This window comes from Paralichthys olivaceus, chromosome 19 (assembly GCF_024713975.1).
Source record: "Paralichthys olivaceus isolate ysfri-2021 chromosome 19, ASM2471397v2, whole genome shotgun sequence".
In the NCBI taxonomy this organism is placed as follows: Eukaryota; Metazoa; Chordata; class Actinopteri; order Pleuronectiformes; family Paralichthyidae; genus Paralichthys; species Paralichthys olivaceus.
The window spans coordinates 161,654-187,126 of NC_091111.1; the positions used below are offsets into that span (position 1 = coordinate 161,654).

A 25,473-nucleotide genomic window follows, 5' to 3' on the forward strand; every position below is an offset into this window, starting at 1 on the left:
TGAATAGTGACTAATGAAGCATTGTGTTAGTTCATGCAGGACACGGAGTCATGTGCTCAGCTACTGATAGGTTTATGGGTGCTCGTCAGTCACTCACCAATCACAGCCCATTCTCTCACCAAAGCGGTCCGTTTAAATACGACCTCATCCTCACTGATCCCTGCTCAGCTATAACACTTTTAGCACTGTAATGGAAATTTTGCATTTGTGTATGTATAATTGCATGAGCAGACATGTACTGTATGTGGAGGACTGACCAAATGGTTGACCAAATTGTTAATCTAAAAGGGCAACTTTAAGGTTTACGATGGTGGTTTAAGAGACTTGAGTTTTATGGCCTCCAGAAACCACAACTTTATGGTATCTCGTTGTATCTCTGATTGGGATCAAACAACTGGGATCTCGCAGGGGGGGGGGGGGGGGGTCATCCACAGAACATGTAAACAAAAGGACAGGACGTCTCCTCCACTGAGTGAAACTACAGAAGGGTAATATATACCAAACTATAATAGTTCAACTGAATTGTAGATATCTAATGTTATTTTAATGCTACCATTACCTGTCTTGACATGTACTGTAGATGTTTGAGAGAGTGTCTGAGCCAGGGACAGTAGACATCACTGAGGTTCCATCAATAAGGTGAGTATTGAAACACATGATATTTTACAATATACTGTGATGTAGATTCTCAGAAAGTTACAGAAATTTGTTGGGAAAAATTGTTTGCAGATGCTATGAATGTCATGTTAATTTCTGACACTCAGTTCACATTTATAGAGTTGGCTTGTTTTGTCAAGAAATCATCCATGTAAAATAAAAGAACATGGAACAAATTATTTATCATGTATTGCTATATTTATTTCTTTACCATTTTCACATTCAGTATGGCCAGAGGCATTATGTTTTCAGGTTGTCCATCCATCTGTTTTGCCCATTCATATGAATGCGATATCTCATGAACAACTACGTTATGTTAGTCAAAGGTCAAAAGGTCAAGCTCACATGACTTTGCATTGTTTTGAATACAATTTATCAGGATTGTCCAGGATATTATCACATGTGGCACAAACATTCATTTGGACTCAATGATGACTTGAATAGAATTCAGTTGTCAAAGATCAAATGGCAAGGTCACTAGGACCTCACAAAGCACACTACTTGCCTAATAAATGTGATATATCCCAAATGCCTTTCACATTCACATGAATTTGGGTTTCATTTTGGTAGCCAAATGTCACAGTGTTCTCACAAAGTATGTAAATATTTTTCCTTAAATTGATATCTAAAGATCAGCTCATGGGAATGTCGTCAAACTTGGTAAAAATATTAACTTCAATTCAAAGATGAAGGATTGTATTCCCTTTGAAGTTAAAGGTCAGAGTAACATCACTGTGAATGTGATATGTTAGGACTGTCAGTAGGGAATTTCATTATATCTGGTAACTTGGACTGCTTGAGGGAATTTCTTGAGATTATATCAAAGAATAAAGTGATTGAACAGAGTAAGGTATTGAGATGAATCGCATATGATTCAGACTTCACACCAAACACAGCAGATAGTAGATTCAGTAGATGGGACGCGGGACCAAAAATATTTTGGGAACTTTTTAAAAAGAAGACCATCAAAAGTTTTCAGGATCTAAAAAATCAGTATGGATTAAACAATCAAGATTTATACAGATATCTACAGATGCGGTATTATATGGAGAAAACTATAAAAAAGTTTAATTCAGATGAGCCTGAGTCAGGAATCATTAAGTTCTTTATCTCAGCATATGATTCAGACCAGGGAAAGAAACTAATCATAAAACTATATAAAGAAGTGGAAAGATTAAAGGGTAACAATATGACATATATAAAAGAAAAGTGGGGAAAAGAGGCTGGGTGGCAATTATCAGAGGAGGAATGGAACAAGGTAAATGAAGGACAGTGGAAAACAACATGCTCCCTCTCATGGAGAGAATATGGTTGGAAGAACATTGTAAGATACTTTATTACACCAACACAACAGAAATCTCAAGACACACGACGTTGGAGACTGTGTGGGGAAAATAAGGCCAACCATTTTCATATCTTTTGGGGATGCCCTTGTATTATACCTTTTTGGCAAGAGTTAAAGAAGAGTATGGAAACAATTCTGAAAGTGCAAATTCCACTTTCATTTGAAGTTTTATATTTGGGAAAAGAGTTGTTTACCCCAATCAGGAGACAAGGAACAATGCAGGAGAGGTGTGAAAATAAGGACAAGAGTGAAAAAGCGGTTCATTTTACTTCACATTTACTCTACTGTAACTTTACTTGAGAATTCATGTCCAATTATGTCTCTGCTCTGCGGTGGAAGTATAGGAATGTTTTATACTGTTGTAAAATTATACACATTATGTAAAATATTGATGGAATATTGATATGTGGAATCAATAAAAAAGATAATTGAAAAAAAAAAAAAAAGCTCTGGGTGTTGCAGGTCAAATTTGGGGCCTTTTGGGTTCAAATGTCTGGTTAGGGTAACTACACATGCTCTTACTGCTGCTGGTGTTAGAATAACTTTTTGAACTGTTCTCTAAGTGCTGCAACTGACAGTAAACATTACAACCATAACATGAATATGCTCTAGTATTAGAATATGAGAAATTGAATGTTACTCTGCTACTTCAGCTAATTTGCGGGAGGATGAGGTCGTATTTAAAGAGACCGCTTTGGTGAGAGAATGGGCTGTGATTGGTGGGTGACTGACGAGCACCCATGAACCTATCGGTAGCTGAGCACATGACTCTGTGTTCTGCATGAACTAACACAATGCTTCATTAGTCACAATTCAAGTTCAGGATTTCTACGATGACATTCTCACTTTAAACTTAATTTAAAGTATCTTGAATTGAGGCAAATTAAAGCTGATTTTGAATTATGATCAGTCAGAATCAAATTGTCATATATCACAAATCATAAACTGGATTTATTTTCATAATTAATTATGGATAAAATTACAAAGTATGTTGCAGAAATCTGAAATGGATATCTATATAATTGAGCATTGTACAAGTTACATTGTACAAGTACATGTTCTACTGAATAAGGGATCAGCCACTTGCTATCTGTAAACCCCCAACCCCCAAGTGAATCTCCTTATATTATGCTAGGTGTTGTTTGGGCAAAGAAAAATTAAAAGAAAAAAAGTCTAATTTTTGCATTTTAGCAGGTGCTCTTAATAAAAAGGTTCCCTTTTTAGCACCATGCATCTTATCCACTGAAATATCCACACTTACATCACTGATATAAACATATACCTATTGAGATTTAAATAAAGTAAATGGAGAATTACAGGATTACCTCCACATTTGCTATGGTTTGAGATACTGCTGCTAGTGCGACATCTAGTGGCAGTGAATATCGCTAATGAATATCATATGTACATAAACACTCTCAGAGGTGGGAAGTAGAACCTGTGGTGAACTTCAGCTGACATAAAAACTCAAAAGCTTTAGTTTGTCCAGTTTGGACGCGCTCCTGATGTAAATATAAAGTATTTAAATCTAGCAGGGCCCATTCTGTTCAATCTGTACAATTTTGACGATTGCCCACTGGTGGATTATTTTATATTCACTTCTTGCCAATAGATCACTTTCTCCTAAGTCTTATACACTGGACCTTTTAAGAAAATACTTTATTCAATACATTGTACTCATTTTCTTGTGGACAGTTTTTCATGCTCAAAAATCTTTGCTTTAACCCTCCGTTTAAGTGAATTGTTTTTTACTTTATTTGAAGTAAGAGTAGTTCAGTTAAAGAAGTCAAAGTACATTTCAGAACCTGTACTTTTATACTTTTACTTGGTTAAAGAAGCCGAAACAGTGGTTAAACTTCAGCTCAAGTTATTTTTAATACAAGTATCTGTACCTCTACTTGAGTAAAGAATGTGTGTGCTTTTATCACCTCTGCACACACATACACACACACACAGTGGATTTTTTTTAACAACAGGGAGACCACAACTTCACAATAACACAACGATACCCACAAGCAACAGTTAAATTCGAAAAAACAAGCTGCAAAGCAACCAAACTTACGCCATGCGGTAGCAAACTGCCAATAACAACTGCCTGGACACTCCAAACAATTTGTAGAGCAACACATAATGTCCTGAGCACGTAATTACATAGGCATCAGGACAAACACCAAATGTTAGCTCTCAACTTGAACCCGGTTATGATGCTGTGGCAAGACTTTAGAGTACAGCATGAATGTACAGTTCATGCTCAAAAACCTATGTGCTGGATTTTAAAAAGTCCTGCAATGGCAATGGTTCAAACATTCCTCCACAGGGATGTAAAAGACTTAAAGTTATTGCAAATAGAACAGTATTTAGGTTTTGGGGTGGATTACCTTTCAATGGGGGATTTAGATTAACTCTTTCCTTTCAATAAATCCAATGATGTACTCACATTGTCTTTACCTTATATTAAAATGTGTTTGATGGTCTGCAACATTGCTCAAAAAACATTCCTCTGTTACGTCATGCTGTCAAAAAATAACTCGATGATGTGAAGAGCTACTTGTTTCTCTTATCTGTGAAGATAGTTCTTGATAAATCTTTATAAGGCTATATGTTTGGAGTCATTGCTATGTGCATGATTGTATTATGCATGTTATTAATTATAATATTTTTGCACGGCACTAAATACAAACGATTTCTGCATCATCATGCCACTCTCAATTAACATACAGAAACAGAAGCAAATGAGACAGAACTGTGGTTGTTCTCTAAAATGTGATACAGTTACATTTTGCTCTGTTGTTGCCTTTTAACTGAAGTGCCAGTATGTATGACATGTGTCAGATCAGCCTATGTTGTGGTGGCTGGTCATTATCCTGTCTGGTCCATCGGCCATCACGGACCAACATCCTGTCTGGTCAACAGACTGAGGCCCCTGCTGAAGAAATACAGAGTCACTGTGTACTTGTCTGGCCATGACCACAATCTGCAGGTATGTAAGTGAGTGCACGCTCAATCATAAAAAATATCATGTGTACATAGATTCATCAAGAAAGTGTATCTCAGTGTGTTGTTATTTGTCTGTCTGTCTCTTTGACAGTTATTTATTCTTTTTCATATCCCACTTATCACACTGTGTTTGAGAAGAGTATGTGCAAGATTGCCCCTCTCTGTACAGGAGGTGGCATTCACTAGTGGGTGCTACAAAGACTGTACTTGTTGATAGTTCAAAGCTAGTTTGCATCATTTTCTGGCACCAAGACTGGCATGTGCCCACATTACACAATCACAGGTTTTATACATTTCCAAAAATTAGAAACCATCCAGATAGTTATTGGGTTAAATGATACTTTGTTTCAACGGATATTACTGATCAATATAATTAGTCATAAAGATGAAATCTTATTTATTTTATATGAGCACAGTGTTGACATATTGTTCCAGGAAGATGAGCATTTGTTTTTCCTGCAGTAGTATAACTTACAGTCCAACAATTGGCTTCAACTCATGTCAATGAAATAAATGATTGCACAATGTGATGGCTACTGAGTAAAGACAGCATTAAGAATGGTACACTGTAAGCCTTATCTTCACTATGCAAGTCTGTATGGCACAAAATGACCGTAAAAAAACTAAAGTCACTGCACAACAGAAGCAGAAAGGGAGGGGGGATTGAAAAGATGGAAACAATAACATAGAATGATACACTGTGATGGAATATCTGGTAACTTAATCTACCACTTGTATGATATGGTTTTATATTTAATTTTATAATTACCTCAACATTATAAAGTGATCTGTAAAACACGTTGGAGCAAGAGGAATCTACTGTGCAACGTGAGTGTTGCAGTCTAAGCATACAGATGTGTTGATTGTCAATATGTGTGTGTCAGTGTAAGAGGGAATCAATGTGCTGCATAAAGCCCTACAATGAAATAAGATTGGAAACAAGTGGTGGATATGAAAACAGTTCAATCGGGAGAGACTTTAACTTGACAGTTGAATATTTTTTTTTATTTCTATGCAATTAAGTCTTTTGGCATTTTGACCCCTATGTGATGTCATCGGCATCAGAGGGGTTGATGGAGAAATAATTATGAATGACTCTGCTGGACTGGACCATGGCTTCGGATTAAACCGGAGGAGATTGGGTTGAAGGGGAGTTACAGCGGATCACTAATGACAGCTGACTGCCGGAGAGAGGAGAAAGGATTTCAAATTTAATCACAACCGCACGACTGGCTGGATGAGATTGTGGCAATATCTGAATGGCCATTCAAAATGCCCAAAGCTGATTAATAAGAAGAAATATATATAGAGAGATAGATTTGTGAGTAATTGAATATTTCAAATTTCAAATTTATATAGCACGGTATCACAACAAGCAGTTGTCTAAGGGTGCTGCACAAAAGTCCAAGTCCAAGAAGAAACACAAAATCCAACTTGTTCCACACCAAGCAAGCATGAGCAACAGCGGGGAGGAAAAACTCCCAGGTGTAAGAAACCTCCGGCAGAACTGGGCTCTGTGTGGACGGCCTCTGCCAGGAACGGTTTATGAGAAAGTCTTCCTGAATTCCAAACATGAAAGAGTACCTGTGGCAGCCTTCACTTGTCATAAAAACTCAAGAGGCGTTTAGTTTGTCCAGTTTTTACTACTGTAAAAACATGGTGGCCTCTGTAGAGAGGACCTGCTCCCCATGTAAATATAAAGTATTTAAATATAAATGGCTCATTCTAAGAAAACAACAATCGTACAATTTAGTTAAAACACACTAGTGAAAACATCACTAGGATTACTTTGTATTCAGTTTCTGCTCCCTTTCACCTAAATCTTACACACTGAACCTTTAATGAATTTTGTCGCTGTATCTTGGTCTAATTGAGCACAACATTGATGCCTTTAATGCTGTCTGTCTCTGTATTTTTAACAGTTCATCAGAGAGGATGATGGGAGCTCATATGTAGTCAGTGGGAGTGGGGTGGTCAGCGATCCTGACACCACTCACAAGGACAGTGTTCCTCAGTCCTGGCAGCTCTACTCCAGTCCTGTCAATCACACAATAGGAGGCGTGGCTTACTTCCAGGTCACTGAGCATAAGATGACAGTCACCTTCATGCAGACTAATGGGAAATGTGTTTACCGCACAGAGCTGCCAAAACGTATAGTCAGAAGTAATGGAATGCTCTAAAACTGAAGATATGATTACTGATATCTTTGGGCGATGGCATGTTACTATTAAGTGAAATGTGTATATTCATAGTATTTTGTACTGTATGTAATGTTTTACACATGTAACAAAATATAAACTGTTTTATGTCTTTTGTTGTGCATTGTATTTCATGATGGAGGCCTCAATGTGCAGGATGAATTATAGCTTTACTTGCATACAAGTAAGTAGTAGTGCAATAGTAGAGCCAAGTAGAGCATTGTTAGGTTTGCAACCAAAACATCTGCTCTGCCATTTTCACTCAAAATTGGACCAAACTAATATTTGATTGTCATATTACTGCTTTTATTTGTTCAAGTTTTTATTTACTTTGCTTGCTTTTCAGTCAAAGCACTTCCGTTTTTTTAAAGTGCTATATGAATAAAGTGTATTACTAGTAGTAGTAGTAGTATCAATATTATTATTATTATTATAGTATTCAAGTGAGTTTACTATGAGTGAGTGACGACAACAAGTTTCTGGAATCAGTGTGGGCGCCCATCTGCCTTGACTAGAGGAGAATAATGGAGGAGAGGAGAGATGAATGGATAAGAGGGGAGAGAAGAGAGAGAGAGAGACAGAGAGAGACTGTTGTCATAAAAATATAAATATAATGAATAGTGATACATTGAGATGCAATTATATTATTAATAATAACAGTTTATCATCATCATCATAATCATAATATGGTGGTAGTATTAGTAGTGAAATTTGGAGAGAGAGGGAGAGAGATAGAGAGATGGAAGCACAAACAATGGACTTTAGTTACATGAAGTAATATGAGAAAAATATGGGGCCACAGGCACAGTTCAGTGCATGTTGGGAGTTGTAGAAGAAAATTGTTGTTGTTTTCTCTATTTCTTTTGATATTTTTTTGCACCTTTCAAGTTCCTGCTTTTCTTCATGACATCGATCTTTGTGTTTACTGTATCTACTTTCCCAGGAGGATGGCTTTTGAGACAGCTTTCCTGCTGCTTCCCCAAACCTTTTATAGTTTGTTTTGGGGACATTGAGCAAGCCCGCTGTAGACGACCTGAGGGAATGATTCGTAACATATTCCGATAAACAGTCAGAGATGTATGACGGTGCTGTACCATTAAGAGAATTAAAAACAAGTAAAATAATTTTAAAATCAATCCTCAGTGATGTTCGAAGCCAGTGTAAAGACACTAAAATAAGAGTAATATGGAATCTTTTCCTATTTCTCATTAAAACCATGGCTGCTGAATTTTGCAAAAGCTGTAGGCTAACGATGGATTTTTTTGGTAATCCTGAATATAGTGCATTACAGTAGTCCAGGCGAGAAAGTATAAAAGCATGAATGAACTTTTTGGCAGTTTCCAAAGTGAGGTACAGTCTTACTCTTGCAATGTTTCTTAAATGATAAAAGGCAATCTTTGTGACATTGTTTATGTGCGGATTAAAATCTAGTCCTGAGTAACACCCAGGTTCTTTATTTTTGATTTGTTTTGCTGCTCCAACTTTGCTGATAATCTTTTGTCCTTGAACATCAGTACCAATTACAAGATTTTCAGTTTTATTTTCACAGGCAATTTATAACTTGGTTTGGCGCATCAGAGTCATCTGGCACTAAATAAGGGAAGACACATGATGGATCAGGTTTTTCTAACAAAAAGTAATTTATAAAGAACTAAAACAAAAAAGAAATTCAACTGATAAGGCTGACAGGAACTAAATTCCAGACCAAAACATGATCAAATTAATGCTACAGAAATCAAAACTCATCTGAATGGCAGGATGAGCATGGCTATTATTATATGAGGCAGTGGCCAGCTACCTCTACTTCACTGATGGTCCCCAGCTCCAGTTAATGTAAAACTTAGAGAGTTTTAGATAAAGGACCCGTGCGTAGCAACATAACAAAAACCAGTGCCATGTTTAGATGACTAAATTACGAGTTTTGATTTGCATATGATGCTTGCATCTTTTGAAGAGAGCCATGTGGTATATCTAGACATACTCCCAGACCAGCCAACCATTTTATTTAACCCGAGAAGGGACATTGCGATTGTCTGCTTTTTTTTCAGCTACACCCACACACACACACACACAGCAATACACCCAGTGTCCTGTCAGATCCGGCTTTAACTGATTCTTTGCTTTGCCACGAATAAAACAGGGTATATAGGGATACATCCTTTTTCCATCCTTTCGCACAACTTTCATTTCAATTCCATTTAGATGCTCCAGTCTATTCATGTAGAAAATAACACTGTTGACATCAAGAAGCTATAGAGATTTTAACTGCATGCTTGGTTTTGAGCAAAAATACTTCACAATGTCTTATTTGGTGTGTAAGTTCACACAGAATACCAATGAAAAGTAAATGCCACCAAAACTTCAGTGTCAGGACTAGACTACTGCTGTGTGTGTTGCTCTCCACTGACGCATCTGGCATACAGGCAAGTCCAGATCAGTCAGTTCTATTAAATTGGTCTTAGAGATGTGGGCTTTCTGCAGAAAACACAGAATGGAAAACATGCAGTATGTAATGAGTAAAAATGTATGCCTGTTTGAGACCGATATCGTGATGTCTCCTTTTACTCACCTTTCCAGTGCTTTTGTTTTTCCGATAGGTGACTTTATAGTGCAGCTGGTCAGCAAAGATGTCCCTGATGTTCAGCTGGTGGCCATCTTTAAACAGGGCGGTGAGTGGGTCAGTCACATACAGGGTGGTTTTCTTTTGGCTTTCAATCACCTCCAGCTTGAAGTCAGGTTTGCCTATCTCAGCTATGGAGAAGGGAGGGAGACTGTCACCTGTGCATGTACACCACTGTATCTCTCATGGAAGTTACCATTTTAATTATGTTAGAGGCCAAAAAATTGTGAGCATTGACAACGCTGAAGCCATTTTTAGATATGACAGGTAAAGTGAGCAATATTGGCTACAGAGTTTACCCATAGTCTGACTTTCAAACATGCACAACACAACAGGAGGTTCTCTGCACAGACATGTTCACAACAGCAACACACACACAAACACTCTCTCTCACAGTGCTTTCACATTGAATGGAAGCGTATTGCATTCACTTGAAAAAAAAAAAAAACTCTGTTTACAATGCATGTCTAAATCAATATTTTTTTCAGTTTTTCTCACTTTTTTTTCCCCTATTTTTTGGAGTAATTTTTCTTCTGTTTTTCGGACTATTTTTTTTTTTCTGCGTTTAGAGAGCATTTGAAACAATAGACGCTTTCATTCCTTTATTGAGAGCTAGATGTAATGGAAACAAACATGACCTGCTTGTTTAGTTTAATCAAGTTTTACTTTGATCTGGGTTTAAGACACTGGGAGATAGTCCTGTCTTTAAGTCATATAGATGGTATTATCATTAGTTTGTCGAATCTACGCAGGCACCTGAGGACTTTGCGGTTGCTCAGAAGGAAAGCCCATTCAGATCTGCTGAGATGGGGCATGTATGTGCAGGCAGGAGTCACCATAGGTCCATGGGAGTCACTTGCAGGTTGGAGGTTCCGAGGGAGTTCGAAGTATCTCGATAATTCAGAAATTCAGAAAAAAAACTACTCCGAAAAACAGATAAGAATTACTGCGAAAAACAGAAAAAAAAAATTGTCAGAAAAACAGAAAAAAATATTCAAAAAACAAACCAAAAAATAAATTACTCAGAAAAAACTGTTTTTTTTTTTTTTCAAGTGAATGCAATACACTTCCGTAGAATTCTCCTGAAATTCTACGGACATTATACTAGGAGGCCAGGAGGAGAAAGTCTGCAAAAACTGGGGAGTGTCTCACTTGGACATTTGCATTCACACATGCACCTCCTCTGGCAAATATACTGAGGAACTGCTGAGTTCGGTGCATGTCAGAAAGCAGCTTGAGAAAGACAGAGCTGCGCTGCAACAAGAGGTCATTGGGAAGGACCGGAGCACTGACAGGCTCTGGGACAATTTAACAGCTGTTATTTCCAACACGTTTTGTCAATTAGAAAAAAGTCTTCACGAGTGTAGCAGAAGAACGTACTGTCTTTGTAGGGGCAGAACCGTGGTGTGCTGGTGTGAGGGGACTCAATGAGGTCAGTGGTGGCCCCCTCGGGGTTTCGGACAGGACGTCAGCTGTGTAGTAGGCGTTCAGGTCAGTCAGAGAGCTGGACAGATCACACACTGTTTCTGTGGTCTGGATACAGTGAGGAGTCCTCTGATTGTTCCCTGAAACCCTGTAAAATTTGACAAGTTTCATATGGACATGAATGATGGATGAAAATAGTCTTATTTAGTCTATAATAGACACCAGATGAGCAATAAATTAGGTCTTAAGTCTGTCTAGTCTGGGTATCATTTATAACGCATACAGTCAGAAATAAATAATTTATTATCTGTGCAAAATAACATTGATGTGAATATACTGTGGAACAATGAGCTGAAAGAGCTGTTTGCAGCTGTTGGCATTTGTTAATTCTATTTGATTGTTGACATTGCTCTTGCCTCTTTCATTTTTCTCTTATTGAATCACAAAGGTCAATTGTCTTTTAGTTATCTTACTATTTAAAGAGCTCTGGCCTAAAATATACATTCCAGTAAAAGCTTTTACTGAATCAATAATGGAAAGACTCATTCCTGCAAGGTCACATAGCGGGAAAGTGTGAGGGCATTTGCTTTCCGTGGACACACTGACAAGATGAATGTTTCTGGGAATTAAATGCCATTTGTTAAAAGAGTTAAAGGGTGAGGGTTCGGATGCAGGTACTTACGTAGAGTACTCCACAGTGTAGCTGTAAGTGGCTGATGGTTTTGGTTCCCAGGACAAAATGGTTTTAAAGTTGGTTGATTTCCAATTTTGTGCTTGGGGATAGGAGCCTAGAAAATGAGACAATTTGTGTAAGATACTATACTAACATGATTTAAATGAAGGTTATAGTGACACACAAATGTTGACTCCTGTCATTATGAAAGAAAACAATACACCAAAGGTGTTTTATATACTTTATTAACTTATACAAGTAATTTCCATAGGTGAGCTGTACAGGGGACTGTCACACAGTGATAGGGCCTTAGTGCCATAAGTTTTAAACTATTAAAGGCCCAGTGTGTAAGATTTAAGTGAAAGGGAACTATTATTTAATGTAGAATAATTCTCATAATGTTTTCACTAGTTTATTTCATCTAAATTGTATGAATTGTAGTTTCCTTACCCCAGAAAAGGCCCTTTAAATTTAAATACTTCGAGGGGACCCTCTCTACAGAGGCCACTATGTTTTTTACATTAGTCCAGACTGAACAAACTAAACACCTTTTGAGTTTTCATGACAATTAAAGGCTGCTTCAGTTTCTTTTTCATGTTTGGAAGGAGAGCGTGAGGTGAGGGGTAATCAGTTGCAAAATGCAATTTCAACACTAGATATCACAAAATTCTACACACTGAACACTATTTAACACTAAACGACACTTTTAAGTAATAAACACTTAACACCTTAATTGAGGCCCGTCACAATATGTAGGACTACACACATTCATTAGAGAGAAAAAAGCTTGGACCAGAAATAATTAAAAAAGCCACAAGTTCAGATACAGCACTTTGTCAGTGAGATAAGATAATGTTGTGAATAGAGCACATTGCGATTGTCAGTGTAAAATATCCTTGGTCCTATATTTTATTGGACTGACTGTTCTGTCACAACCACAAATGTGTGGTTTTTATGACTACAAAGCAGCAGTAGAAAGTGTGGCGCCCAAAGAACATAAGAGAAGGGCTGTTTTTATATCAGCAGTCTGTTACCTTACCTTACCTGAGTTGTTTAAGTCAGATCAGTCATTTCTTATTAACAACAGCTATACACTGTGGTAAGTCATTGCTGTTTCTTCGCAGTGTGAGCAAATACTGAGAAGAAACAGCAGTCCCCCCCCCCCCCCCCTCATGTTACATAATGTTTTAGGTACTAACAAATGCCTCAACATTAAATTGTTACAGGTAATCTTAAATTCTTAAATGTGATTTACAGCCTATTAAGCACGAGTGTCCACTGGTGTTCAAACATTTTTTTTCAAATATTAATCCTGCAAAGTGTGTAGTGACTTGTACTGAAAACTCTATAAGACATGTAAAGAGTATTTCTATGTGTGCCGGAAATCTAAACATAAACACTAAACGAATGACTGAATGCTGCTCCTCCAGTGACCTGTTCATGTAGATCTGTTCATGTGAATCCAACTTTACATTTGCTATACATTTACATTTTCACACTCACAATACTACAAAACAAACTGCTCCACACAGAGAATCATAGTATTTGATATTGTATGTACATATCATATGTCGCGCTACTACAATTGACTTTAAGGTCATTTGAGAGAACGCGTGGAATGAAGGGCGAGCAGCGTGGACTCACCTGAGGCGGAGCGTGTGGAGAGAAAGAAGAGTGTAGAGACGAGAGCTGCTGTGACTGACATCATCTCCTCTGATGTATTCCTAAAGGTTCTGTTCTGTGTCTGTGCTGCTACTGAGCGAGTACCCTGTGCAGTCTGTCGATCGTCTGACTCTCTTGCTGGAAACCAGTGGTTTTAGCAACAAGCGGGGCATAGCCAAATATGGAGCGTCCGGCCGTGGCGTCACCAGACTGACACAGCCACAGTATTGCAAATTACTATACAGCATGCTGTCCTGCTGAGGTCATCCGCCACGCAATCAACCTTACTGATGTATTATTAGTTATTATTGTTATTCATATTATTGTTATTATTATTATTATTGTTGTTGTTATTGTTATTATTATTTCGACGTTTTGGTCAGTGTGGTGGCAATTTCTGTGAAACAAGCACAAAGTCAAACACTTCTTTCTGAAAGTTTAATTCAGCATCTGCAGATGGACTCATCAGTACACATCACCTGAATGACATGCACAAATGAGCAAAGAACATAGGAGAATCTGTGTTCTTATAACTCTCTGCCCCCTCCCACTAAGCATTCAAAGGTATATTACCCTCCTGTAGTTTCACTCAGTGGAGGAGACGTCCTGTCCATTTGTTTACATGTTCTGTGGATGACCCCCCTGTGAGACCCCAGGTGTGAGATCCCAATCAGAGATACCATGAGACACCATAAAGTTTTGGTTTCTCGGGGCCATACAACTCAAGTCTCTTAAGCCACCATCGTAAACCTTAAGGTTGCCCTTTCAGATAAACAATTTGGTGAACCATTTGGTCAGTCATCCACATGCATGTCTGCTCATGCAATTACACATTCACAATACCAAGATGGCGCCACGAACGGTCGCCTCGGTGTGTTGGTGTGCACTTTTGTGTTTGTTTTTAGTATTTAATTCTGTTTACTGCGACCCTACTCGGATTACTTTCACGATGGACGAGCTTCTTTCCATCAGGGACACAACACCATCCGATTTATGTCCCAACTTTATCGCCTCTTCCGTGGATTTAGTGGACTTACTCATCAAAGGTGCGGTGGTCCTCGGACACGCAGTGAGACTCCGGCGGAGACGACGAGGGAAGCGCGCTGGGGCCCTGGTGCGCTTCAGGGAGCGGGGATTACGCTCACCTCTCCCGAGCATCCTCCTCTCCAATGTCCGCTCGCTGTGCAATAAGATGGACGAACTGCGCCTCCTCATCCGGACAAATAGAGACTTTTCCCTTACTTCTGTCTTGTGTTTCACGGAATCGTGGTTGACTGAAGCCACACCGGACTCCGCCGCACAGATGACCGGCTTCCAGCTGTTACGCGCGGACCGCGACCCGATCCTCTCACACAAGGCAAAAGGCGGAGGGATTTGTTTTTATATAAACCAGGGCTGGTGCAGCGATGTGAAAGTCATTTTACAGTCCTGTTCTCCGGACCTGGAAACTTTTTTCATTACCTGCCGACCGTTCTACTCTCCCCGTGAGTTCACCTCTTTCACCCTGGCCGGCGTGTACATCTCCCCGCAAGCTGACGTGCGCGAAGCACAAAGACAACTCGCCGAGCAGGTACTGGGGGTGGAGAGGAGGAGAGAGAACACTTATTCCCCTGTTATTGTCCTCGGGGACTTTAATAAGGGGAACTTATCTCAGGAACTCCCGAAATATAAACAGTTGATCAAATGCCCGACCAGGGGGGAGAACACTCTTGATCACTGCTACAGCATCATCACCAAGGCGTATCATGCAGTTACCCGCGCTGCTCTGGGCCTGTCCGACCACGCTCTTATTCACCTGATCCCAGCTTACAGGCAGAAACTCAAACTTTCTAAACCTGCTGTGCTGAGATCCAAGAACTGGAGCAACAGAGAAGCTGTGGAGGAGCTGCGTGATTGCCTGGATAACACTGACTGGGACATTTTTAGAACTGCTTCCAACAGCCTCGATGAATACACAGATGCAGTGACGTCATACATCAGCTTCTGTGAAGACAGATGTATCCCAACACGCACCAGGGTGAGCTATAACAACGACAAGCCCTGGTTCACTGCAAAACTCAAACAGCTTTGTTTGGAGAAGGAGGCGGCCTTCAAGAGTGGGGACATGGATAGTTTCAGACTGGCAAAATACTCGTTTGGCAAGGAGATTAAGGAGGCCAAACGACAGTACTCAAAGAAGCTGGAACAACAGTTTGCAGCCAACGACTCCTCGTCAGTCTGGAAGGGGCTGCGAGTGATCACCGGCTGCAAAACCAAATCCCCCCACTCTGTGGAAGACCTGAAACTTGCAAATGAACTGAATGACTTTTACTGTAGATTTGAAAGACAATGGACCAGTTCTAACCCAGACTCCCAGCCCCCCCACACAGCTATTACACCTCTTCACCCCAGCCTGGACAAAGACTCAACCCCCCTCCCCCCCATCACACCTCTCTCTATTCAGGAGAGAGATGTAAACAAGCTTCTGAAGAAGTTGAACCCCCGCAAGGCACCTGGACCCGACGCTGTCTCCCCCTCCACACTGAGGCACTGTGCAGACCAGCTTTCGCCAGTGTTCACGAACATTTTTAACACCTCACTGGCTGAATGTGCTGTACCCGCCTGTCTCAAAACATCCACCATCATCCCCGTTCCCAAGAAGCAGAGGATCACAGGCCTTAATGACTACAGACCGGTCGCCCTGACCTCTGTAGTAATGAAGACCTTTGAGCGCCTCGTGCTGACCCACCTCAAGACAATAACCAACCACCTCCTCGACCCACTGCAGTTTGCCTACAGAGCCAACAGGTCCGTAGACGACGCAGTCAACATGGGACTCCACTTCATCCTCCAGCACCTCGACTCCCCCAGCACCTACGCCAGGATCCTGTTTGTGGACTTCAGCTCCGCATTCAACACCATCGCCCCAGCTCTTCTCCGGGACAAGCTGACACAGCTGAGCGTGCCTGAGCCCACCTGTAGGTGGATCTCTAACTTCCTGACTGACAGGAAGCAGCGCGTGAGGCTGGGCAAGCTTGTCTCGGAGTCACGGACCATCAGCACTGGAGCCCCACAAGGTTGTGTGCTCTCCCCTCTACTGTTCTCCCTCTACACCAACAACTGCACCTCCAGCCATCCCTCTGTCAAACTCCTGAAGTTTGCAGACGACACGACCCTCATCGGATTAATCACCAATGGGGACGAAGCCGCCTACAGAGAGGAAGTTAACAGCCTGGCTTCCTGGTGCAGCCAGAACCACCTGGAGCTGAACGCTTTGAAAACTGTAGAGATGGTGGCAGACTTCAGGAGGAGCCCAGCCCAAACTGCCCCCCTCAGCCTGTGCAACTCCCCAGTTAAAACAGTGGAGTCCTTCAGATTCCTGGGGACCATCATTGCACAGGACTTGAGGTGGGCGGAGAACATCACCTCCGTCACCAAGAAGGCCCAGCAGAGGATGTTCTTCCTGCGGCAACTGAGGAAATTCAACATGCCGCAGAAAGTGATGGTTGAATTCTACACAGCCATCATTGAGTCCATCCTCACCTCATCAATCACCGTCTGGTTCGCTGCCTCCACTGCCAAGGACAAGGGCAGACTGCAGCGGATCATAAGGTCAGCTGAGAAGGTCATCGGCTGTGACCTGCCGGCCCTCCTAGACCTGTTCCACTCCAGGACCAGTAGGAGAGCAGGCAAGATCATTGCTGATCCTTCACATCCCGGTCACCACCTGTTCCAGAGACTTCCCTCCGGAAAAAGGTTTCGGGCCATCAGGACTAAAACCTCTCGCCATCTGAACAGTTTTTTCCCCGTAGCAGTGGGGAAACAAACAAGCCCCCTGCATCCCACTGACTCTGCACCACACTGACTCTACCCCACCACACCCCACCCCCTGCACATAATTTATAATTTATTACTTATATACCACTGGCATTATCACCAATCTCTGCACCTTCGCACAGCACGTGCCCATAACCCTGTTAATCTGTTAATGTATATATGTATATTCTTTATTTTATTTTATTTTATTTTATTTTATTTTATTTTATTTTATTCTATTTTATTTTATTCAATTTCTTACATATTGTTGTTTTTTTATATTGTTGTTTATGTACATAAGTAGTGCACCAATGACACCAAGGCAATTTCCTGTATGTGCAAACATACTTGGCAAATAAAAGAATTCTGATTCTGATTCTGACAAATGTAAAATTTCCATTACATTTCCCCCCTTTGAGCATTTCATGCTCACTAAACAACAATCATTTTTAGACAAACGCATCATCTTGAAATTGAGAATTTCATTCTAGATGAGGGCCCGGAAATTTAACATATCCAATTGCATTCTTGATTAAAGTACACAAATAGTACACAATCAATACACCAGACCAACAACACTTAAATACAAACAAAAATCTGAATCGATGTCAAAAATTCCAATGACACATTTTTTCACATTTAAAATTCACTATGACCACCAATTCCATGCTTCAGGAATCTGTGTGTCCTTGTTCTTTTCCTCAAACAATAGGCAATTTAAATGAAAAACAGTATGCATCAAATTGTCAGATGTATGTATGTATGTATGTGCAGCAATCAGATCAGATTATGTGACCAACACCTCCTTGGCTGGTGAGCATAATGTCCAAAGCCATCCTATTTCGCAGAGCCACATTTCTGAGGCCCTGAATATTGGGAGAAACAAAAATGAAAACCCAACCCCCACTAAGTACACTCCCATCTATTCTGTGTGTGTTGTTCGCACATTTCCCCACCATGGGAAGAGTCCCCCAAATCCTTTGGAGACACTTTCAATGTGGAACACTCAAATCTTCATAATAGTGAGTGCAATCTGTATGGAAGTAAGTGAGGTTAGGTCTCTCATTGATGATCTTTCCTCGCAGTTGTCTTCATGGCTGCATACCATGAATTGACTTCAGGCTTTGTCAGTTCAAACAAGAGTTTCCATTTTTTGTTTTTGCTTATGATGCTCAGTTTAGTTTGGTGTTGTTCTTCCTGCCAAGGTTTCACCTGCCATAGCAATGTTGGCAGGACGATGATGACTGTGAGCAAGGACAGGGAACACATCTTTTCCCTCGAACTGCATCCCAGTCGTCCCATCAGGTGTCACTTTTTGTCTGTCGGCGTCATCGTTTATCAGCAGCGTCACCCTAGCCAACCCCCTAATCAATGTGCCGCCTCTTCGTGAGATTGGAGACGTGTGGACCTAGAGATTTCCACCCCCTCCTTGCTCGCGGACACAAAGCAGTTGAAGGCTGAGGTGCACTCACTGACATCAATGCACGCTGTGTTCTGAAGAATCCACTCCTTGCTCAGGAACCTCCCTGCAATGGCTTGCAAACATCCAAGTTGATCTTTCAGCAGCCTTCACTGCCATCTATGGATTTTGGTAGGGCTTCCTTCACCTATCTGTGGATCTCAAAAAGCATAGGGGACAGGTTGCACAATAAAACATTTCCCTGAGCAGTGCCTTCGCAACTGCTGAAGAGTCCTGTTTAAATGTGGAGAAACACACATGTCAATAAAACCAAGACAGTATTGCTTTCCCTCACTTTGTTCTTCCATAAAATCCCTCAAACAGTTCACTTTATATAATCTGGATTCCTCTTTGTATATTATTATAGTACCAATTATATAACTCTAATGAAAATTTTAAAATAATTTGTGAGTAATTTGTGAGTTTGACAATTCTTTTGTAAACCAATATATCTGTATCTCTTCCTACATTTGGCATCCCCCCTTTGACACTTGGTTCTGACCATGTGTCAACTATGAGGAAACAGATATCTTTCTAAACAGGATTTCCTATTTGTTCCAGACCAAAATGTATAGCCACCAAACAATCCACTTTCCTTCAAACTGTTTTTTTGTTTGTTTTTAACTGAGCTGCCCTTATCTGCAGCTCCTGTAAATCTGTATTTAAATGTTAATGACCCATCAAATACATTAGGTGTTAATGACCTATCAGATTCAGAAACGCCTCGGACAAGCAGACTGTGCTTTGCTGCAGCTTTTGCAGCAGCTTCTGCTCTCACATTCCCCTGTGAAACTGAAAAGTCTTTAAAAAAATAATGCTTCACATTTGCAGAACGCAATTAGTTTGAATAACAACACAGCATCAATCAGAACAGCAACCAATGTATGGTAGGTAATGGGTTTGAGAATTTCCCTTTAGCCAAAAATCTGCCAAATCATATACCACTCCCAATGCATACCTGCTACCAGTGTATATGTTGACACCTGTCACTTACATATTTGCATTTCTCAATCAATGCAACCAATTCTGCAGCTTCTGCAGAATAATGTAATGAGTGATTCAGCCAAATTTGTCATACAAAGTTGTAACGTCAAAACCCACTTGGCTTCTACCAGTTGCTGGATCTTTTAATGCTGAGTTGTCCACAAACAGCTTCATATCTGCATTTATCAGCTGTACTGTATCTGAGTCACTTAGCTTTTGAAAAGTGTTCAGTCTGACAATAATAAATTCCACAGTCCTAATTGCATTTATCACTGCAGAAATCTTTTGTGATTTACCTCTAAACCTCTGATTAAGTTATTTTTATTATTGGGATCTGATGTTTTTTCCCTTCCCATAACCCCTTTTGGTCCAAAGTTCCAAAACTTTCAATACCAATTGTTTTTGTTCTCCTTTGCTTAATAGAACATGGAGATCAGAATTTGATACCTTAAACAATTTGTCCAGTGAGTCAATCTAAGCTACTGAGACAACACAGTGATTACTGTTCTAGTATAACCAACCTAACCTATCGTTAATCTTTAATCTAACTTTCTCTATCACATTCTTTAACTACTTACTCTAACCTTCTCTACCATCCTTTGTGTTAGCATAACATCTGTAATTACATCTGGGTGAGTACCTCAGCATCTCACAAGAAAGTGTTACTTACAGAGGTGAGGGAAGAGTTCAGAATCTTCAATTGATATGCATATATCAAATCCTCTAGTTACATCTACGCCTTGTGATGTTAAAATTAGCATATTACTCAATGAACACATCAAATCTCTACCAATAATATCTATCAGCCAGCGTGGTGACAACAAAAATTAATGTTTAAAATTTCCTTAACCTCATTTTTTTTTTTTTAAAACAATGGTACAGTGTATCTCTCTAGCACTGTCGTACCTGTTGCTTCAATTGTTTTAAAACATCTCTAACATTCATTTTTGGAGTTATATTAAACTCTTCACATTAAATGACTGATTCTGTTTCACCTGAATCTACCAAAAATGTGGTGTCTTTACCATTTACTTTGATTGTGTGTTTTTGCATATATGCATAAGTTCTAACAGTAATTCACATGGTGTGCGTGTTACAGTGCTCTTACGAATTTGGTGAGTAGGTTGAAACTTTCTCTCTGTCTCCGCGTCTGCACCAGATGAATCCTTCACTGTCCCCAGCTCCACCGCTACTCAATCGCACTATGTGTATTGGTTCTCAGGGCAATCCCTGATCCAATGTCCAATTTTGCCACATTTGAAACAAGCGTCAGTTCTTCCACGTCCCCTTCCTCTCCCTCCATGACCTTTCTTGTGCCCGCAGACTTGGTTTCGATATGCTGTCAGCTGTGCCACTGCAGTCCCTCTGTCAACTGCGTTGCCTTTTTCTTTTTCTTGCTGTTCAAGAGTTTTTCTGCATGATCAGCATGACCCCATGCTGGATTCACCATTCTCCGCTCCTGTGCAGAGACGGATCTTGCCACTTTCGAATACTGAGTCCCCATCTCAGTCATCAGCAGTCTCTGCTGTTCAGTGCTGGTTCCAGTTGCACTGCATACCGCTCCCCCACTTAACACTTGTGGGAGAGATGAAATGGTAGGTTCTTTCATATTGGTGAATGTCCATGGTCTATAGATCAGCTGAGTGTTTCCATCTCCTGCAGCCACCTCCACCATCGGTGCTTGCGGGGTTGCATTCAAATCATAAATTGCCTCCTTCCCGGTGCGCCGTGGAGTATGTGCTGCCACATATGGAGTGGTGCATGATGGAGGCCTGTCCACCTCCTCTGCTGCAACAAGGTCGAGGTCTGGATGGAGGTTAGGGACGGCTGGAGCTGCCGCCTGCGCCCTCTGCACCGGTAGCAGCTGAGTGTCCTGCTGGTCATCACACTGCACCGCTGCTGGCTGTGGTTGTCCTCTCGGTGGAGCTGAGTCCAGATCAGGGTCTAGTCGGACACACTGAGACTTGGAGATTAGTTCAATCCCTACCTTTTGCAAACTGTCCCTGATATTCACTTCAGTTAACCAAAATTCACACGCTCCAGTACAAATATCCCTACATTTCTTTTTTCCTTCTAATTTGTCCCCACTAACTCATTCCTCTCTAACTCTTTCCTCTCTAACTCTACGCTTACCATCACTTATTAACATATACTGAACATTAAGAAAAGAAAGCTGAAGTGGATTAGCATTTTCCTTATCTTTCTTTCCTTTACAGATGTTTAAACCCATTTCTCTAGTAGGTTGTCTCAGCAGTTTTAACACAACTCTTATTTATCAATTTAAACTCCCAATTTGTTCAACAAAATACAAAATTTGGAAGACCAAAGTTATGCTGATATGGGAAAAGACATTTAGAAATTCCCTAATTTATTTTAATCCGTTCTTTCTTTTTAATTTCCTTTTGTTAAAAATTTGTTTTTAGGATTTTAATTTTAGGATTTAAGTCTTTCTTAATAACCTCAAAAAACCAATTATACCCCTAATATACTTAAGTTTACTTAAATTTACTTACCTTTACTTACCTTTGGCGGTTGAGAACTTCTCTCACTCTCTCTTTTTTTTTTTCTCTTATTAAAGCAGATTCATTGCAGTGTCGAGATTATCCTGGCTCAGGTCTCAGTCCTTCAGTCCCAGTCACATCTCCAGTGCAAAACTCTATTTACTATATTATATCATAGTTTGTTAAATCATGAGCTCGACGTCAGAACCCAATATAACAAGTGTATTAAAATCAACAAACACTACTCCTTAACTCTGTGACCTCCTCTCAGATCACCAACCTGTTTACTCTAATAACTACGTGATCTCCAAGATCATCAACAGGCTTATTCTATATTAACTCTGTGGTCTCCAAGACCACCCGTGACCTCCAAGATCACCCGAAGCTTCCTTGATTCTACATCGGTTCCAAACCTTGCCATGCAGACACGTCTGTCACACACGTCTGTCAGATCCAGAGTGTCCTCTCACACGAGTGATCCTGCCGACAACGCCAAAATTGTGGTGGCAATTTCTGTGAAACAAGCACAAAGTCAAACACTTCTTTCTGAAAGTTTAATTCAGCATCTGCAGATGGACTCATCAGTACACATCACCTGAATGACATGCACAAATGAGCAAAGAACATAGGAGAATCTGTGTTCTTATAACTCTCTGCCCCCTTCCACTAAGCATTCAAAGGTATTTATTACCCTCCTGTAGTTTCACTCAGTGGAGGAGACGTCCTGTCCATTTGTTTACATGTTCTGTGGATGACCCCCCTGTGAGACCCCAGGTGTGAGATCCCAATCAGAGATACCATGAGACACCATAAAGTTTTGGTTTCTCGGGGCCATACAACTCAAGTCTCTTAAGCCACCATCGTAAACCTTAAGGTTGCCCTTTCAGATAAACAATTTGGTGAACCATTTGGTCAGTCATCCACATACATGTCTGCTCATGCAATTACACATTCACAAATGTAAAATTTCCATTACAGTCAGTCAGCATATAATTATTGGACACCAACCAATCACAGCTATGAAATCAGCTCTATTCATTCATTCATTCTCTCACTTCACCTGGCAGATTCTTTGAAATCAAGTGAAAGAAAGAAACATGGAACATCTGTAACAAATTCCAAGTAAGTAACTGAGGCTGATTTCAGAAAAACCATTGTTGCAACAAAGTCCTCAAATTACAATGCATGCTCCAAATTAAGGGCTTCTATTACCTCAACACAAAAGGCCTGATATAACAAGTTTTCTTGTTCTGTGAAGGTGAGAGACAGTTTATAGGCCAACGTTAAACAATAGTCCACCTGAGTCGCAGTGGTTTCTGTGAATATTTCTGCTACCAACACCTGAACTCTTCTTCAGTATTCAACAGTTCAACATTCATTCCACGCTGCTCTACAACCCTCACAGACAAAAGAGATCAAATAATCAGGCACATGCAAAAACTTACATATTGCAACCTTGTAATGGTTGACTTGTTATTTTTAGTGACACTGTTGCGGTGTAATGTTCAATAACATGATTCAATCTTGTGATTGAATTAAGTTTCCAAGTGTTAATAATTCAATCATATGTATTTTCCAAGTTGACGAAACTATTACACTTGAGTTCGACCAGGAACATATCAGATGCTATTATATTCCACTGTTTAAAAAAACAAATCCAGGTTTTTTTTTAAAAAAGGTGGTTTGTGATAAACAACACAATAGTTTCCCCCCAGTATTTATTGTATGCAAAATAATTCATTAGACTTATTTATCTCAAAATGAGTTTTTCATTTGGCTCAATATTCATATATTTGCTTATTATTTTAATTACCACAAGAAGTTTTAAAAAGATGTAACAGGTGGTGAATATGTTTCATGACAGATTTATAAAAATTTTAATTTGGTTGGTCAATGTTCAACAGACACAAAGATGTTGGTAATGTGACTCAAACCGAGAGGTATAGTAGGTTCAGTGTCGTCATAGTGGGAATGGAATGGATGACATGCTTCCCGATGGTATGTTGACCATACAACCCTTACTACAGCGTGAGAGAACCTAAATATTCTAGAAGCTTACAAGCTCTGACCAGGTCGATGGCATCATCATGTCTCTGCAGAGGACATTAGTCAGGACTTCCACTAAGAGCTCAAGTGGGTGATCTGGAGGTCTATTCATAGACTGAGTGGTTTAGAGTTATGCTTCCAGACATACAGAGACACTGAGAGTGAGTTTGGACTGTGGTATGTTAATAGAGAGGTTTATACTGTGTTAACCACAGTTAATATTCCACGTTACTGAAAGGGAAGCCCTCTGTTGTTTGTCTTTGCTCTCATATGTACAGGGTGGCCAGCCTTTTCAAATCAGTCTTACTACTACATTACTTCACCACACACGGTAACCTGTTCAACAATGTAACTGTAATAAAATCTCTGCAAATTCAGTTTCACATGCAGATTAAATCAAGTGAAACTAGCAGCAGGAAGGTTGGAATGCATGTACAACACTATAGCTTTGTGAGATGATTAGGAAGGACTGTCAATGATTTGTAGCAAATTTCAAAGCAGAGACAGTGGTTGTTTAATGTAGACGGCAGTTTTTCTTCCCATGGAGTTGGCACATGTGGCACTTTGCCAGAGCTCCTCCCCCTGCCCCATTATCCTTCTAGTCCGACAAGCCCCCCCACCCCTGGCAGTGAGGGGCCTGGCTGTATTACACTTCACCGTGGCTTGAATACCAAGGAACACTCCGAAGGGAAGGACTGAATCCAAATGACTAAATGAGTCCACCAACTGTTTACACAGGATAAAGCTTCAGGAACACATGCACACATACCTGCACACGCACACATGTCAAGAAAAGCAACAACAGCAGAGTTTAGTGATCTGTGTTGATGGGTGAGATTAAATTTAAATACCAGAGAAAAGCTTAATGCTCCCAGACCCTGGTGAATTATGTAATTCTATTTCAATTTCTCCCCCCAAAAAATCTTACCTTTATAGTACTGACTTCAGTGCAGCAATCAAGCATTCACTTGGCTCTGTGGTCCATTGCTTCTTTAGTCTTACTCTCAGTGAACTTTATTGTCAACCAAACAATGCAACAGGTCACAGAGGATTCAAATTGCGTTTCCCCATACTCCAAATGTGCAAGTAATATATAACACACAACTTATAA

General features: G+C 40.1%; 1 long non-coding RNA gene and 1 pseudogene across 2 annotated transcripts in view; both read right to left on the reverse strand.

The window, feature by feature from the left end:
- Nucleotides 1-9,437: 9,437 nt before the first annotated feature.
- Nucleotides 9,438-13,766, reverse strand: LOC138405544 (tissue factor-like; annotated as a pseudogene).
- An 8,434-nt stretch (nt 13,767-22,200) lies between these two features.
- The window catches only part of LOC138405545 (uncharacterized), a 28,246-nt gene continuing 24,973 nt past the window's right edge, over nt 22,201-25,473 (reverse strand). Inside the window, exon 13 of one of the 2 annotated variants that reach the window (XR_011239307.1) lies at nt 22,201-22,829. This is a non-coding gene — a long non-coding RNA (uncharacterized lncRNA). The remainder of the gene's footprint in view (nt 22,830-25,473) is intronic. The other variant, XR_011239306.1, reaches the window with a different exon arrangement.